The sequence below is a fragment of the Salvelinus namaycush genome, chromosome 4, assembly GCF_016432855.1.
Source record: "Salvelinus namaycush isolate Seneca chromosome 4, SaNama_1.0, whole genome shotgun sequence".
NCBI classification, from domain to species: Eukaryota; Metazoa; Chordata; class Actinopteri; order Salmoniformes; family Salmonidae; genus Salvelinus; species Salvelinus namaycush.
This window is the reverse complement of record NC_052310.1, coordinates 29,055,429-29,075,463: the sequence shown is the minus strand read 5'-3', so window position 1 is coordinate 29,075,463 and position 20,035 is coordinate 29,055,429.

Here is a 20,035-nt window from a genome sequence, read left to right as displayed (position 1 = left end):
CATTTTGGTGTGTTGGCCTGTTATACTAAGTTCTAATCAATAGCCTAGACTGTGTTTTTGTGTATGTGTATCTTTTATCATCATTTTAGCTTTCTAGTAAATAAATAATCAACTAAGATTGGTGTGGTACGAACTCATTGGTGGGACCCGGGTCCGTGCAGATTCCCGGATTATGCGACGTTCAGAATGAGACTGTAGAGGAAACTGACAATCACCTCTACATTTTATCTACAATATGTCATGCTTGGCCATATGTCAATTTAAGAATTTCATAGACTGTGTAGTAATGTTCTAAAATTGATTGTTGTTGTTAGACAGTGTCACGTTCCTGACCTTATTTTCCTTTGTTTAGCTTTGTTTAGTTGGTCAGGACGTGAGCTGGGTGGGCAGTCTATGTTATTTGTTTCTATGTTTAGGTTCATTGTTATTTAGCCTTATATGGTTCTCAATCAGGGGCAGGTGTTTGACGTTTCCTCTGATTGAGAACCATATTAAGGTAGGCTGTTCACACCGTTTGTTTGTGGGTGATTGTCTTCCGTGTCAGTGTTTGTACCACACGGGACTGTTTCGTTTGTTTAGTCTGTACCTGTTCGTGCGTTCTTCGTTATATGTAAGTTCACATGTTCAGGTCTGTTGACGTCGTTTGTTGTTTTGTATAGTTTGTCAGTGTTCTTCGTTTCGTTTTCTTTAAAATAAATCAAACATGTATTCTCCACAAGCTGCATTTTGGTCCGATCCATGCTCCTCCTCAGACGAGGAGGAGAACAATCGTTACAGACAGATTGCTACCTTTAGAAAATCTACTCACATTTTTTTTTACCAGCAATAAAGTAAGAAATAACACACTGCTGGGTCAAAAATACATGAATAACAATAACCCAGCAAAAGAGTAAAAAGCAATCCACTGCTGGGTCAAAATAACCACATTTTTGGGTAAATGAAGTAACCCAACGTGTTGGGTCATTCACGTAACCCAACAGTGCTGGGTCAAAATAACCCAGTGCTAGGTATGTAATATAGTGACTCAGCGCTGGGTTACAGAAAATAAAAATGTGTCATTTTTTAGAGTGTAGAGAATGCAATGGTAAGTGCAAAACCGTGATAAAACGAGCGGCAGCTGCATTCGTATAGATGATGTCGCCATAGTTTAGAACCGGTAGGAAGGCCATCTGATTGATCTGCTTTCTAGGGGTGTGTCGACCTGGCCATACTCATATTTGTGATTGTATTCGTAAAATGACAGTTGATAGTCAGATGATACTCGTGATCGATAAACATGAAAGTGTTTTAATATGCCAAAGTAGATGTTGGCAAAATACCAAAATCTTCCTGGGCATTTATAGACCTAAAAAGCCGTGTCTGTGTGTCCTCAACTTGCAGCGGGCAGGCAAGTTGGCTGTCACTCAGTCAGAATGCGCATCAGCATTTTATATTTTTTCCCCTACCCTCGCCACGCTTGTTAGATACTATGCTAGCAAACGTCCTGTTTTATCATAGTAGCAGGCTTACAGGAGGCAGTAGCAATCTAAATGACAGACTGAAATATGAGAGGAGACTCTTCTCTATCCATTCAGTGCAACAGGATCTTTTTACAGACAGGCAAACTAGACAATTGAGTTACTTAGACCACGTAGCACCTCGCACTTGATTGAAAGATTTGCACTGGCACATGGAAATTACTTTTTTTCCCGATAATAACAAAAAATACTAGGATTCTTATAGTATCAGGACAATTGCCCATATCCATTACGATACTTGTTTTGTCCAACTACAACAACCGTAATACATGCGACAACTCAAAACTTCCCAAACGACCAAAATACGAGGATAAAGCTAGTTAAATTATTTTTGGGAAAAATCATGTCCAAAAATCATTGCTGACGCCAACGTGAATTACAACATTCCACAACAATGTTTGATGGTTAGTACACCCATTTACGATGTTTAGGTGCCAACAGCATGGCTGAAAAAGTGAATGAACCACAGCTGTGGTCCTGGACAATAAATATCCTCCCACTTTCCCAGCGTAAAAGCAATCAATTCATTTCAGTTAAAAAAATGTTTTCAGATTGTAAATCTATTTTGGAGGAAAATATATTTAGAAAAGTGTTTATAAATCTTTATCTTGTGGCTTAATGAACACTTAATGTAATAAAAGTCATTGCACAGGATCTTTAAATAAATTGATATTGAACTCACAGCTCTGAAAGAGTTTCTTGGTGACAGGGACCTGGGACCGGATGAAAAGCAGGAGGTTGATGGTTAAACTCAAGAGCTGTTCATTCTTAAATTCATCCACCTGAAGCAATTCTGGATCCGTAGCCTTCATCGTCTCTGCTATTCTGGAGACAAGGAAGCAGAGGAATTGGTACATACACACACAGATACTCTTAGATGTAGGTTTATTTGACCATTGTGGTACATATGCAAAAACATACATAAAATGTGATGTCATACTCACACAGCAAACAACACTAACAGAAAAATGGGTAACACGTTATGATAACTTATATGAATAAGCACAGTAAACAAGCAATATAAGTAAGTAAGCATTAAGAAGATCCGCCCTGGTTCTGCCGCCTGCACCAATCTCAACATCCTAGAACCAGTGGTCATGCAAGATTTGGTTCTGGGTTGCCAAGATTAGAGCCTTTACAATGTCTTATGAGAAGTTTTATTATAGGTTGTTTCCTTTTATGTATCAATTTCCACTCAAGATGGCCGATACTTAGTCAGGATCATTAAGATATACAATACAATATAAAATATACAATACATTATAAATACTGTACACACTATTAATAAATTGACTAGATTGTCCCACCCCGTCACACAGGACGCCTCTTCCCCATAGCTAAACAACCATATCATGTTCTGCATATGCATTACTTTTAAAGTAGCTGCTGCTCAGATAAAATAAAAACACAGAGGCGATTTGAAACAAACATTCCAAAAAATATATCACAGGATGTTGGTGGCACCTTAATTGGAGAGGAAGGGCTTATGGTAATGGCTGGAGCAGAATAGGTGGAATGTTATCAAATACATCAAACACGTGTCTTTCATGTGTTTGATGCCATTCCATTCGCTCCATTCAAGCCATAATTATGAGCCGTCCTCCCCTCAGCAGCCTCCACTGAAATATATGTTTTGCCGGCTACTTTAGGACGACATGACCAAATGCATTTAGCCTACAAGACAACATAACCTAGCCTACATGTAACTTGTAGCCTAGTCCTGTATTTACATAGCACTGGGGCCAAAGAATCTGTGTTTTAACCATCAATAACATAAAACTGTTATTTTGCTTCTCAATGATCATGGAACACACGATTTATTCGACAGCACATCATTGAAATTTGCAAAAGTAGCCTTTTCCACTTCTGAGCAGCCTAACGTTTGGCACCTAGCGGTAACCAGAGTTTTTCTCAACATGTGATCAGTCTGCTGCACTCAGGTTGCAATGTGTGTAGGAGGTAAATTCGATTTGTATGGTTGATCATGTCATTGTTTGTACAACATGTCTTACAACGGACAAAGACATCTGATCATCACCTCAGGGTGAGTAGAACAGGAAGGGAGGGGGGAGCAGCAGCAGAGCTACTGGTTAAAAACAATTGTGGAAAGTAGCACATGCGCAGAAGGTACGGTATTTTAGCAGGCGTCCTGAGTCTGGTCACGCAGCCACTCTACTCCGTAAAAAAAATATATTTCACCACCACTTTGGCCATCAGAACAGTCTCAATACGTCGGGGCATGGACTCTACAAGGGATCGAAAGCATTGACTCCAATGCTTCCCATGGTTGTGTTCTTGACACAAACTGGTGCGCATGGCACCTACTACCATACCCAGTTCAAAGGCACTTAAATCTTTTGTCTTCCCATTCACCCTTTGAATGGCACACATACGCAATCCATGTTTCAATTTTCTCAAGGCTTAAAAATCCTTCTTTAACCTGTCTCCTCCCCTTCATCTCCACTTATTGAAGTGGATTTAATAAGTGACATCAATAAGGGATCATAGCATTCACCTGGTCAGTCTATGTCATGGAAAGAGGTGTTCATAAAAGTTCCAAATTGTAACCAAAAAATGTGTTTCCTGATACATACCTTCTCTCCGTTTCCGCATCCTGTATGGAGATTACAAAGCAGTTAGAGGCCAGAGATCAAATCGTAATCAATCTGAAAGTTATATTGGTTTATTGCATCCAGATTCAATCAAATCTACCAAATAGGATCCATGCTGGTTCCCAATTCTACCACAATGCTAGCTCCCACCAGTAAGAAGGACATTTAAAACATGATATGTGCTTCCCTTGCCTTGCCATTCAATGAGCACACAGCAACATCCGCCACTACTGCCATCCTTCAGCTAGCTTGTCAGCTAGCTTTAGGTCCCCATTTTGGTAGCACTTTGGTAGCATTTGCTAATATATATGTGATTTCCCATTATATAGCTTGTGATTTTCCAGACATTTACACTCATTCACTAACAATGATGACAAAGCATAAGGGCCCACATTTAACTTCAGCCTGAACATCAACCACTGGAATCATTTATTAACTACAGATTTTTGTAAGTAGTTTTTAGATACAATATTTGGTAGCACTTTATAATAACTTAATCATTACTCCATTCATAAGATGTAGGTCCTTATAAATCATTTACTAATAATGATGTAAATCTTTTTGCGTGGCTTCATCAAAAGTGTGGGCTATTTATACTAAATTTTCAGTGACCAGTGTAATTTCTCACAAAAAGATGCATATGCCATTGGTAGACTTTCCAGCAGTACCTGATGTACCTTAATCAAAATAGCCTAAAATGTATCAATGGTAAAAGAATGAGCACACAAAACTGGATGTTAAAACCTCTCTGGGGCAGGTGGGATGCAATCGTCCCACCGGCCAATAGCCAGGGAAAATACAGCGCGCCATATTCAAATAAAATGATATAAAAATCAAACTTTCATTAAATCACACATGTAAGATACCAAATTAAAGCTACACTCGTTGTGAATCCAGCCAACATGTCAGATTTCAAAAAGGCTTTTCGGCGAAAGCATAAGATGCTATTATCTGATGATAGCACAACAGTAAACAAAGAGAGAAGCATATTTCAACACTGCAAGCACGACACAAAACGCAGAAATAAAATATAAATCATGCCTTACCTTTGACGAAATTCTTTTGTTGGCACTCCAATATGTCCCATAAACATCACAAATGGTCCTTTTGTTCGATTAATTCCGTCGATATATATCCAAAATGTAAATTTATTTGGACCATTTCATCCAGAAAAACACAGCTTCCAACTTTTGCCACTTCACTACAAAATATATCAAAAGTTACATGTAAACTTTACCAAAACATTTCAAACTACTTTTGTAATACAACGTTAGGTATTTTTAAACGTTAATAATCGATCAATTTGAAGACGGGATGATCTGTGTTCAATACAAAAAGAAAACAAACTGACGCAACTTTTTTTCGTAACATTTATGATAGCCCTACTTCTTCATTACACAAAGGAATAACCTCAACCGATTTCCAAGGACTGGTGACATCCAGTGGAATCGGTAGCAACTGCAAGCAAGTCCATTAGAAATCTGGTGTCTCTAAGAAATGTAATTGAAAAGACAGTGACATCAAAAAAATAAGTTTGTCCTCAGGGTTTTGCCTGCTACATAAGTTCTGTTATTCTCACAGACATGATTCAAACAGTTTTAGAAACTTCAGAGTGTTTTCTATCCAGATCTACTAATAATATGCATATCTTATATTCTGGGGATGAGTAGCAGGCAGTTGAAATTTGGCATGCTATTTATCCGAAAGTGAAAATGCTGCCCCCTGCCCACAAGAAGTTTTTAAAGGGAACATATAGAACATTTTATTCACAAAAACTGTTGTGAAATAACTGTTGCAAGGAAATGAGGAAGAGCTTCCTTTTGCTGAGGGTGAAGACTTCGCAAACCGTTAATCCCAATTTCTAACACCTATGGACCCAAAATTTAATCTGGCAGCTGACCAAATTACGCAATATTTTAGTTCTGGGTTAACCGACATTAGACTGCTCTAAGTGACTGCAATCCACACTTTGGTTTTGGTAGAAAAGTCACTTATGTTCAATATACTGTATTTTCTTAAACATCCTCTGTATTGTGTGCTAATTCATTGTTAAAATTAAGTGTTTTGTAAAACTAAAACTAGTGGCAACTGAGCTGCCACCAACGTTAAGGAGTTTTGAAACACATGGTTGTAAGGGGTTATGAGACTTAAGAGAGATTGATCCTCTGTGGCTAAATTATAGGCCTTCTCTCATGGTGTAGTACGCTATTCTAAATTATTTCATTTTTTTCTGAACAGATAGCAGTAATTCTATACATTTTAGAATTTATTAGGGGTGATGCAGCTCCTCCGGAACCGTTCGCACGGCTATGATTCTATAAGGAAATAGATTACAAAGTGCAACACTGGAGAGATGAGAGTTGCAGGCTCATGGCTATCAGAGCAGAGAAATGGAGAAAGATCATTAAAAGATAATCTCCTTGTCACGCTCGTTGAAAGATGGATTGGACCAAGGTGCAGCGTGGTAGGCGAACATCTTACTTTTATGTAAATGAACACCAAAAACCAACAAAATACAAAACGAACGTAAAGTTCTGCAGGCTATACAGCAACTAACAAAATCAAGATCCCACAAACTAAGGTGGGGAAAAAGGCTGCCTAAGTATGATCCCCAATCAGAGACAACGATAGACAGCTGCCTCTGATTGGGAACGATACCCGGCCAACAAAGAAATAGACAAACTAGAATGCCCACCCAAATCACACCCTGACCTAACCAAATAGAGAAATAAAAAGGCTCTCTAAGGTCAGGGAGTGACAGTACCCCCCCCCCCCAAAGGTGCGGACTCTGGCCGCAAAACCTGACTCTATAGGGGAGGGTCCGGGTGGGCATCTATCCTCGGTGGCGGCTACGGTTCGAGACGTAGCCCCCACTCCGCAAACTGATCCCTCCGCTTCCGTGGAACCGGACCGCGGATCGTCGCCGGAGGCTCCGGACCGCGGACCGTCTCAGGAGGTTCCGGACAGCGGACCTTCTCAGGAGGTTCAGGACAGCGGACCGTCTCAGGAGGTTCCGGGCCGTGGATCGTCTCAGGAGTGCTGCAAATCAATCAGTGAACAACAGCATGCAGACAAAACAGGCCTTTAGCAATATGTGACCAACCGTCTCGATTCGGTCTTATGTAGCAAACAGAGCTAGAAAATAGTATATCATACATTAGAGTTGAGGAACAATGGGAAAGTAAATCTGCTTTGAAAGTTGATAAACTTGTAACCTCACTCTTGAGGAAATAGCCCTTGAATGTTTTGGTACACGTACTTGAGTGCTCTTCTGTGTCTACACCCATTCAGGATCGTTCACACCCTCTAAAGCCTTATCCCCACCCATCTATTTAAGGATTCAGAGTGAGGCCATGTATTAAGGTTTAGGTTTTCAATTTTTTGTCAAACAATTGAATCCAATGAACTGAGCAGGCTGGGCTGAGATGACTTTCAAATATGAGCATGCATTTATAAGATTGTGCTGTTATTATGTATATTAATATTATCTATTATTGTTACTATGAATTTTTTTCTGACTGTTTTCCATGGTATTTGGTTAGCTCTTTTAAGCATCCTCATAGATATTTATGTTATCATAGGACTGCCCATATTTCCCTCTGGCCAACGCCATTTGGCGGCCAACGCCATTTGGCGGCCAAGGGTTTGCCTTAGGACGCAAAGGTGCATCATGAGTCAGGGAGATGGTCTGATAGTCTTAGTGACAACAGACCTAGATATGGGGGAGGTTTTAGTGGGTGGAATATTAGGAAAATTGGAGGTTTACAAAGTTGCAGATACAGTATGCTTAACAGTGCAAGTTATTATAGTAAAGCTATATGGACACTTAATCATCATGGTGCTTTTTAATGGTAAGTTTACAAACATTGGTTGTGGTAAGTTTAATTGAATCTTGGGTATCATTATGGTAAGTGGGAAAGTAAGTATAGCAAGTTATAATTGCTTAGCATAAGCAGATCATAAAAAAAATATACATTTTTACATGGCTAAAAGAACAAATAATATAATATCTATTGTTTACCGGAAACTCATTCTACAAATATAGATGAGGTTGGGTGGAAAAAGGACTGGGAAGGAGAAATATATTTTTGTCATGGGCAAAGAAACTCAAGAGGGGTGATTATACTCATTAATGCAAATTCTGATCCGATTGTGCAAACTGTGCAAACAGATCCGCAAGAAAGATGGATTATTTTAAATATGCTATTGGACACAAAAAAAACTGATCTGGCTAATTAATCAATATGGGCAAAATAATGATGATCCACACTTTTTCGAAAATATATATAATAATCTATTGAGCTCACAAGCAACGAAAGAATCAATTATTATGGTGGGAGATTATAATACGGTTTTAAGTACCTCAATGGATCGTAAAGGAAATGAATCCACAAACTATCACCCTCAACCACTTAAGATAACAATGATCATGGATACATTAGAACTAGTGGGTATATGGATGTTGAAAAACCCTGACCAAGTGAGATATAGTTGAAGTCGGAAGTATACATACACCTTTACCAAATACATTTAAACTCTGTTTTTCACAATTCCTGACATTTAATCTGAGTAAAAATTCCCTGTCTTAGGTCAGTTAGGATCACCACTTTATTTTAAGAATGTGAAATGTCAGAATAATAGTAGAGAGAATTATTTATTTCAGCTTTTATTTATTTCATCACATTCCCAGTGGGTCAGAAGTATACAGTACATACACTAAATTAGTATTTGGTAGCATTGCCTTTAAATTGTTTAACTTGGGTCAAACGTTTCGGGTAGCCTTCCACAAGCTTCCCACAATAAGTTGGGTGAATTTTGGCCCATTCCTCATGACAGAGCTGGTGTAACTGAGTCAGGTTTGTAGCCCTCCTTGCTCGCACACGCTTTTTCAGTTCTGCCCACAAATTTTCTATAGGATTGAGGTCAGGGCTTTGTGATGGCCACTCCAATACTTTGACTTTGTTGTCCTTAAGCCATTTTTCCACAACTTTGGAAGTATGCTTGGGGTCATTGTCCATTTGGAAGACCCGTTTGCGACCAAGCTTTAACTTCCTGACTGATGTCTTGAGATGTTGCTTCAATATATCCACATAATTTTTCATAATTCTATTTTGTGAAGTTCACCAGTCCCTCCTGCAGGAAATCACCCCCACAACATGATGTTGTCACCCTCGTGCTTCACGGTTGGGATGGTGTTCTTTGGCTTGTAAGCATCCCCCTTTTTCCTCCAAACATAATGATGGTCATTATGGCCAAACAGTTAAATCTTTTTTTCATCAGACCAGAGGACATTTCTCCAAAAAGTACAATCTTTGTCCCCATGTGCAGTTGCAAACCGTAGTCTGGCTTTTTTATGGCGATTTTGGAGCAGTGGCTTCTACCTTGCTGAGCGGCTGTCACGCCCTGGCCATAGAGATGCTTTCATTCTCTATTTTTGGTTAGGCCAGGGTGTGACTAGGGTGGGCATTCTAGTTTCTTTATTTCTATGTTTTCTATTTCTTTGTGTTTGGCCGGGTGTGGTTCTCAATCAGAGGCAGCTGTCTATCGTTGTCTCTGATTGAGAACCATACTTAGGTAGCCCTTTTTTCCACCTGTTTTTGTGGGAAGTTGTCTATGTTGTTGGCACTATAGCCTTTAGCTTCACGGTTGTTTTCTCGTTTGTTGTTTTGTTGGCGTCACTTTTGATAATAAAGCAAAATGTACGCTCACGACGCTGCACCTTGGTCCTCTTCTGTCGACAGCCTTTCAGGTTATGTTGATATAGGACTCGTTTTACTGTGGATATAGATTCTTCTGTACCTGTTTCCTCCAGCATCTTCACAAGGTCCTTTGCTGTTGTTCTGGGATTGATTTGCACTTTTCGCACCAAAGTACGTTCATCTCTAGGAGACAGAACACGTCTCCTTCCTGAGCGTTATGACGGCTGCGTGGTCCCATGGAGTTAATACTTGCGTACGATTGTTTGTACAGATGAACGTGGCACCTTCAGGCATTTGGAAATTGCTCCCAAGGATGAACCAGACTTGTGGAGGTCTACAATTCTTTTTCTGAGGTCTTGGCTGATTTCTTTTGATTTTCCCATGATGTCAAGCAAAGAGGCATTGAGTTTGAAGGTAGGCCTTGAAATACATCCACAGGTACACCTCCAATTGACTCAAAGGATGTCAATTAGCCTGTCAGAAGCTTCTAAAGCCATGACATCATTTTCTGGAATTTTCCAAGCTGTTTAAAGGTACAGTCAACTTAGTGTATGTTAACTTCTGACCCACTGGAATTGAGATACAGTGAAATAATTTGTCTGTAAACAATTGTTGGAAAAATTACTTGTGTCATGCACAAGTAATTTTAAGGTGTATGTAAACTTCTGACTTAAACTGTATGTACAGCAACCCCAGATGTAAAAACCAGTACCTTGCAAAAGCATTCATCGCCCTTGTAACGGGCTTCCTCCTTCTCTTCATCCGAAGAGGAGTAGCAAGGATTGGACCAAAGTGCAGCGGGGTGTGAATTCATAATGATTTATTTAACAAGACAAAGACGAAACGAAATACACTTTAGAAATACAAAATAACAAAACGAACTAAACAGACCTAAACTTACGAACTTACATGAAACGAAGAACACACGAACAGGAACAGACAAACCGAAACAGTCCCGTGTGGTAACATGTACTGACACGGAAGACAACCACCCACAACAAACAATGTGAAACAACCTACCTTAATATGACTCTCGATCAGAGGAAACGCCAAACACCTGCCTCTAATTGAGAGCCATACCAGGCAACCCATTAACCCAACATAGAAAACACATAACATAGACTACCCACCCAAACTCACGCCCTGACCAATTAAACACATACCAAACAGAAAACTGGTCAGGAACGTGACAGCCCTTCACGTTTTTCCTATTTTGTTGCATTACAACCTGTAATTTAAATATATTTTCACTTGGATTTCATGTAATGGACATACACAAAATAGTCCAAATTGGTGAAGTGAAATGAAAAAAATAACTTGTTTCAAAAGATAAAAGTTAAAAAATAAAAAACGAAAAAGTGGTGCATGCATCTTTGCTATGAAGCCCCTAAATAAGATCTCTCAAAACAGGAGCTCTCCAAACAGGTCAGGGACAAAGTTGTGGAGAAGTACAGATCAGGGTTGGGTTATAAAAAATATCAGAAACTTTGAACATCCCACAGAGCACCGTTAAATCCAATATATTAAAAAAGAAAGAATATGGCACCACAACAAACCTGCCAAGAGAGGGCCGCCCACCAAAACTCACGGACCAGGCAAGGAAGGCATTAATCAGAGGCAACAAAGAGACCAAAGATAACCCTGAAGGAGCTGCAAAGCTCCATAGCGGAGATTGGAATGTCTGTCCATAGAACCACTTTAAGCCATACACTCCACAGAGCTGGGCTTTACGGAAGAGTGTCCAGACAAAATGCCATTGCTTAATTAAAGAAAAAAATAAGCAAACATGTTTGGTGTTCGCCAAAAGGCATGTGGGAGACTCCCCAAACATATGGAAGAATGTCTAGATGTGCCAAGCTTATGGAGACATACCCCAAGAGACTTGCAGCTGTAATTGGTGCAAAAGGTGGATCTACAAAGTATTGACTTTGGGGGGGTGAATAGTTATGCACACTCAAGTTTTCAGTTTTTTTGTCTTATTTCTTGTTTGTATCACAATATAACATATTTTGCATCTTCAAAGTGGTAGGCATGTTGTGTAAATCAAATTATACAAACCTCCAACAAATCAATTTTAATTCCAGGTTGTAAGGCAAAAAAAATAAACAATTCCAAGGGGGGTGAATACTTTTGCAAGCCACTGTAGTAAATAATGGTTACTCAGAAAGTATTGAGCTTTTAAGAGGAGTAAAACAAGGCTGTCTGTTGTCTCCATATCTATTTATTATGGCCATTGAAATGCTAGATATTAAAATTAGATCCAACAAGAACATCAAGGGGTTAGAAATCCAGGGGATAAAAACAGAAGTGTCAATCTATGCCGACTATTTTTTTCTTAAGTCCACAATCTGGATCCCTGCGCAGTCTCATCAAAGATCTTGATCACTTTTCTTAAAACCTAATTATGACAAGTGTACCATATTACGTATTGGATCATAAAAAAATAGTGTTTACATTATCTTGTAGTTTACCAATAAAATGAGCGGAAGTGAAGTAGACATGCTTGGTATACACTTATCACAATTAATTTCAATAGAAAGTTTGCAAAAATAGATAAGATTCTGCAACCACGGAGGGGTAAATAGTTGTCTATTTTTGGAAAAATCACATTGATTAACTCTTTGGTCCTATCACAGTTGACTTACTTACTAATGGCACTGCCTACTCCAGATGACTCGTTTTTTAAATCATATGAGCAAAAAATATTTTATTTTATTTGGAATGCTAAGCCATACAAAATTAAATGTGCCTATTTATATAATGAATATGAGTTGGGGGCTAAAATTATGTAATATTAAAGCTTTAAACCTCTCACTAAACGCTTCACTCATACATACATTATACTTAAACCCCAAATGGTTCTCCAGTAGATTATTAAGGCCCATTCTTCATTCAAAAATGGCCTTTTGCCTTCGTACAGATTACAACTTCTCATTTCCGACTAATTGAAAATGAAATTGTTGAAAGTATTGCCCTTTCTTAAACAAGCCATGCAAAGCTGGTTACAATTTCAGTTTTATCCTCCAGAAAAGATTTCAACAAATGTTATGGTTAAACACAAATATACTGATTAATAAAAAAACATACTTCATGTTAAAAAAAGTACAATTGTATTAGATGTATTAATGATATTATAAATACAAACTGAGGAGTTATGTCACATATGCAGTTAGCGAAAATATATGGGAATATCTGCTCAATCCAAACTTACAACCAACTGATTGCAGCACTACCACAAATGGAGGAGGCAAGTGGAAAAGGGAGAAGGTAGGTAAGTTGGACTGGGAACTGTTGCCGGATGCTCTGGACTGTGGAGGCGCACTGGAGGCCAGATGCGTGGGACCGGTACCGATGGCACCGGGCTGATTACACGCACCTCAGGGCGAGTGCGGGGAAGAGGCACATGACGTACTGGACTGTGGATGCGCACTGGAGACCTGATGCGTGGGACCAGTACAGGTGGAACCGGGCTGATGACACGCACCTCAGAGCGAGTGCGGGGAGGAGGCACAGGACGTACTGGACTGGGGAGGCGCACTGGAGACCTGATTCGTGGGACCAGTACAGGTGCCACCGGGCTGATGACACGCACCTCAGGGCGAGTGCGGGGAGGAGGCACAGGATGTACTGGACTGTGGAGGTGCACTGGAGATCTGATGCGTGGCACCGGGCTGATGACATGCACCTCAGCACGACCGCTCTGCAGCGCTCTCAATGCCAGCACCTCTCTCCGGAATCTTGCGTCAAGCTCCTCATTCAACTCCCTGACTGGCTCTGGTTCACTCCTCGGCTCCGCCGACTGCTCCATGTGCCCCCCCCCCCAACATTTTTCTTGGGGTTGCCTCTCGTGCTTGGTCAGTTGAGCCATCTCCTCGTATCGTCGCCGTTCCGCTTTCGCTGACTCTATCTCCTCCTTAGGACGGCGATACTCCCCGGCCTGCGTCCAGGGTCCTTTTCCATCCAGGATCTCCTCCCAAGTCCACTCCTCCTGTACACGCTGCTTGGTCCAATTTTGGTGGGATCTTCTGTCATGATCGTCGTATGGGGCGGCAGGGTAGCCTAGTGGTTAGAGCGTTGGGCTAGTAACCGAAAGGTTGCAAGTTCAAATCCCCGAGCTGACAAGGTACAAATCTGTCGTTCTGCCCCTGAACAAGGCAGTTAACCCACTGTTCCTAGGCCGTCATTGAAAATAAGAGTTTGTTCTTAACTGACTTGCCTAGTTAAATAAAAAAGGTTAAAAATGTAAGTCGCTCTGGATAAGAGCGTCTGCTAAATGACTTAAATGTAAATGTAATGTATGAGAGAGACCAAGGTGCAGCGTGGTATGCATACATTCTCTTTAATGAATGAACACTGAACAAAAACAACAAAATCAACTAACGAAACGTGGCGCTATACAAATAGTGCAGACAGGCAACTAAACATAGACAAGATCCCACAAACACAAAAGGGAAATGGCTGCCTAAATATGATCCCCAATCAGAGACAACGATAAACAGCTGCCTCTGATTGGGAACCATATCAGGCCACCATAGACATACAAATTCACCTCGATAACCCACCCAAGTCACCATCACAAAACGTGCATTTTTTTTTACATTTAAAGATGATTTGTTTATCTTGAACCATTGAAAAATTTGGCCATACCTGAGGTGGTTTCATTAATTAGTGAATCATAATTGTGTGATAAAATCAAATTAGTATCATCAGCAAAGAGAATGTGAAATATGGTAGAAGACACAGCAGCAAGGTCATTGATATAGATTAGGAACAACAAAGGTCCAATTATCAAACCTTGTGGCACACCACAGGATATCTTGGCCCTGGTAGATGCACAGCCGTTTGCATGAACAAGTTGTTCTCTATCAAACCTAACTATATAAGCAATTATATGTATAATCATGAAAACCGTAATAATGCAATTTAAATTAACTGTGCCAAACGCTTTGGATTAATCTAAAAAGATGCCAAACCCTAACCCGGACAATGCTGGGCCAATTGTGCGCCACCCAATGGGACTCCCAATCACAGCCGGTTGTGATACAGCCTGGAATCAAACCAGGGTCTGTAATGACACCACTAGCACTGAGCTGCAGTGCCTTAGACCACTGCGCCACTAATGGCTGTAAATATATTATCCACAGCAGATCATACTTCAGGTATGCGATGTTGCCTTTTTTCATTATGGCAGCAGTTCCTTTCTTTTGAGGCACACATTTTTGGGAAAGTCTTAATTGATGAAGATTTTGGTTCCCTTCAGACACTTGACTCTCCTGAAAATCTCCTTGTCTTTGAACCCGAGCAGTTTCACCACTATAGAACTGGGCAGTCCATCGGGAATAACGTGCCATTCCTATGCGCCCTCTCCATCTCGATGAGTTTAGGGTCTAGTTTGAGTTGATCTTTGGCAGCGATTACAGCTGTGAGTCTTTCTGGGTAAGTCTCTAAGAGCTTTCCACACCTTGATTGTGCAACATTTGCCGATTTATTCTTTCAATAATTCTTAAAACTCTGTCAAATTGGTTGTTCATCATTGCTAGACAATCATTTGCAGGTCTTGCCATAGATTTTCAAGTAGATTTAAGTCCAAGCCGTAACTCGGCCACTCAGGAACATTCACTGTCTTCTTGGAAAGCAACTCCAGTGTAGATTTGGCCTTGTTTTTGAAGTTATTGTCCTGCTGAAAGGTGCCATTTACCAGTGTGGTGAAACACAGACTGAATCAGGTTTTCCTATAGGATTTTACCTGTGCTTTACCCATTCCGTTTATTTTTTTATCCTGAAAAACTCCCCAGTCCTTAATTACAAGCATACCCATAATATGGTGTAGCCACCACTAAGCTTGGAAATATGGCACTCAGTAATGTGTTGTATTGGATTTGCCCCAAACATAACAATTTGTATTCAGAACAAAAAGTTAATTGCTTTGCCATTTTTTTTGCAGTACTACTTTAGTGCGTTGTTGTAAACAGGATGCATGTTTTGAAATACTTTTATTCTGTACAGACTTCCTTCTTTTCACTCTGTCAATTAGGATAGAATTGTGGAGTAACTACAATGTTGTTGATCCATCTTGAGTTCTCCCATCACAGCCATTAAACTCTGTAACTGTTTTAAAGTCACCATTGCGTCATGGTGAAATCCCTGAGCGGTTTCCTTCCTCTCTGGCAACTGAGTTAGGAAGGACGCCTGTATCTTTGTAGTGACTGGGTGTATTGATAAACCATTCAAAGTATAATTAACAACTTCAGCATGCACAAAGGGATATTCAATGTCTGCTTTTTTATTTTTACCCATCTACCAATAGTTGCCCTTCTTTGCGAGGTATTGGAAAACCTCCCTTGTCTTTGTGGTTGAAATTCACTGCTCGACTGAGGGACCTTAAAGATAATTGTATGTGTGGGGTACAGAGATGAGGTAGTCATTCAAAACTAATTTAAATCAATAATATTGCACACAGAGTGTGCAACTTATTATGTGACTTGTTAAGCACATTTTTACTCCTGAACTGATTGAGGCTTGCCAGAACAAAGGTGTTGAGTACTTATTGTCTCAAGATATTTAAGCATTATTTTTTTTTACATTTGTAACAATTTTGAAAAACAGAATTCCACTTTGACATTATGGGGTATTGTGTGTAGGCCAGTGACCCCCCAAAAAATCTATTTAATTGCTATTTTTCAATTCAGGCTGTAACACAACAAAATGTGGAAAAGGTCAAGGGGTGTGAATACTTTCTGAAGGCACTGTATAAAGGCCTGATAATACATATCAGTAACACATTTTATAGTTACCTTCCGTTGAAGAACTTGGCTGAGAGGCCTCAGGTGGTGGCTCCTCAACTTCCTCTGAATTCTTGATCTCATTTTCTTCATTCTCCTCTTCACTGAGTAGCTCAGCATCATGGGCATCTTTCTCTAAGAAAGCCGTGCCTTCATGGTCCTCCTCATCCTGCAGGCATTTCGAAGCAATGACCCGTAGTTCATCTGCCGTCAGTGTCCTCCTCCTCATGGACAGGGACTGTAATATCCGCTGGTAATGGTCTCTGCTGTCCATTTCTAAAACTCAAACAATGAACATTAACATTTCAAATGTAAATCAGTGACAACCCCTCCAAAGAATAGAGTGAGATTGACATAAAGTTATATTCAGAATACACATCAGTACATAAAAAAGGGAATCATCAATGAAATTGAATATTGTATCCACAAGTTATCAATTGCATGGTGACAATGTTTCATGTTATTATACAAAGGTTTTCACTATAACATTTGAGAAAACATGCCATATAATTGTATATCTGATAGTCCAGTCACAAACCAGCTAGACCAGGAACATTTAGTTACCAAGCTGACCACCAAGCCATTATTTCTAAGCTATTATAAGTAGGTTTAAGCTATAACATTACATTATTCTTGGAATCAACAGCCAGAAGGCTTAATATTTTATAGGATTCATATCACAGATAAACAGACACCTAATGATATACAGCCAGCAGGGGATGACTGGCTATGGGGACATGACTAGCTATTAAAATGTGCTCATCCAATTTTTCTTCACAGCAACCCTTTCCCTTTTGGCAGGCTAGCTAGGGACACAATACAGTGCCTTCAGAAAGTATTCAGACACCTTGACTTTTTCCAAATGTTGTTACATTACAGACGTATTCTAAAATAGATGTATGTTTAATTCCTCAGCAATCTACACCTCATAATGACAAAGTGAAAACATTTTTTTTTTTAGAAATGTTAAAAAATGTAGGCTGTAACCTAAATGTGGAAAAACTCAAGGGATTTGAATACTTTCTGAAGGTACTGTATAATCACTAGCCAGTTAGTTTCTAGCTCTAACACCTATTGACAAATGCATTTTATTTTGTAGTTATCAAAGTAAACATTAACATCAAGTAGGCTACCTTGCTTTGTTTTGGGTGACTGACTTGAACAACACAGGCTAGCTAGCCATCATAACTAGTTAAGTGGCTAGCTAGCAATCTAGCTAGACAGCTACCATTATCTGAGAAGATTTCACAAAGCTTCTTAAAGCTTTTCATGTACTTAAAAAAATATCGATGTCATTGATCAGATAATATTAACTTTTACCTCAGAAATTGTCAACTCATATTCAAGCTGATTCTACTACTTGGCTTGGTAAAGATAGTTAGCTCACCAGGCATCAAAAGTTAATTTCACAGACTCATCTAATCAATCTGAAAAAACAGACTAAAATGTAAATATTATCATTACTAACATAAAAACGAATTACATACAGTTTCTTACCTTGATATTTTTGTCCACATTTGAATGATGGAGCTGCCAAAGTCAAATCGAAGGGGGGGAGAAGCGCCTCCCTGTGGCAGCAGCCTCAAATGAGCAATATTCGTGTTGAGGCTAATTCCCGCCCCTTAACCCCTAAACCAATCATATATTATTAATGCATAATTTAACCTATCAAAAGAGGGGTTTATGAACAATTTGGTGATTGCAGCACAGAGATATTGATGTGACATCCACTGGAAACATGTTTCTGATTTTCGAACGGACAGGCAGAAAAAGGTTAACCATTGGTATGTTCTAGGGGCCACTTTAAAACCTTAAGGAGCATCCTGTACTGCTGGGATCTACCAATGGCATGTCCAGCTTTTTGTGAGAAATTACAATCGTCACACAAAAAGTATTTATAAAGTATAAATATCCCACACTTTAGATAGGGCCACACAAAAATATGTAACTAATGATTAGTAAATGTTTTTTAAAGACCTATGTTATACAACTTATTAAATACTTTAAAAGTTGTTTATAAAGGTTTGAATAACCAGGTTACTAACATTTACAAATGTGGGGGTAATGATTCATAAAATATGAATAAACTATTTACCTATCCATTTTAAGTGCTTTATTATGTGAAGATATTATAAAGTGCTATCAAATATTTGTTTCAATAAATTGGACTAAATTAGCCTCTCCATTGACACCCATGTAGATTGTAGCGTCCTAGCATAACTTTTAGATTTTGCAAGGTAAGTCGAATATGAATATCAGGACTTCGTACGAACATGACATTCATGTAGGGTGAAAGCTTCTTCTTGTAATTATATTCTGTTTCCTATACTGGAATTCCTATTCTGCAACCTGGGGACTATTTAATAAGAATTTAAATCAATAATTGAATTTGATCAGCAATTGAATTCAGAAACGACTCCAACCCTGCTTCTATGGGCCAAATCCAAACTTGAAGTAAGTGTGCATAACTTGCTGTCACACTCTTTATGTGAAAGTTACAGGCACGTGAGTCAAATTAGAATGTCCCTATGTTATGTTCAGACGGCCTTCACCTTCTCGTCTGACTGCTCTTTCTCCATTTGGGTGCTGAGCTGGGCTATCTCCTGGTCAAGTTCCTGACTGAGGTGGTAGCAGCGCTCTATTCTGTCCTCAATGGTGCACTCTGTGGCTTGATACTCCATGTCCAGCTGGGTCAGAGTGATTCGCAGGTCCTCATCCAGAACCCTCTTCATGTCCTCATACTTCTTCTTAATCTTCTCCTTCAGTGCATTGGTCTTCTTCTGAAGTGGGGGAGGGGTCATGTGAAATGATCAGAATTAGCAGTTTGAAAAAACAATCATAATTAGACTATATTTGACAGCAGTCCAATGGAAATACAATTTTTAAAGATACAGATTCACAGTGGCAAGTGACTATGACGTCTTTGGAAAGCCTTTAAAACCATTGCTGCAATTCAACGCATGTGTAGGTCTATTTCACCATCTCCCAAAACTCCTTATCCCTCAGACATAATGTTCCATAAATATTATTGGAATGAATTGCAATGGAACTCACCCCAGCTCTGAATCTAAATGAAATAGAATAGGATGCCAACAAGTGTTCTTCAAGCATCTGTCGAGAGACATTCACCAGACAATCATTGACTTACTGTAAAGTCAACCTGCTTAGCTGCCAACTTCTTCATCCTGTATGCGACAACATCCTTTTGCCTCTGTAGGTGCTGTTGATGTTTCACAAGTGTTTCCTGTGAAAGAGTGAAAAGCAGCAAAGAGATAGGACATATAAAGTGAGAAAACAAGAGAAGGTTGAAGAAGCAGAAAACAGAAAAAATATTGTTGCTTTAATCAAACCAATGGTGTACTTTTGAGGAACAACTGATTTACAAAGGATTTACTTGCGTATGGCCCTTCATGACAAACTCCTGT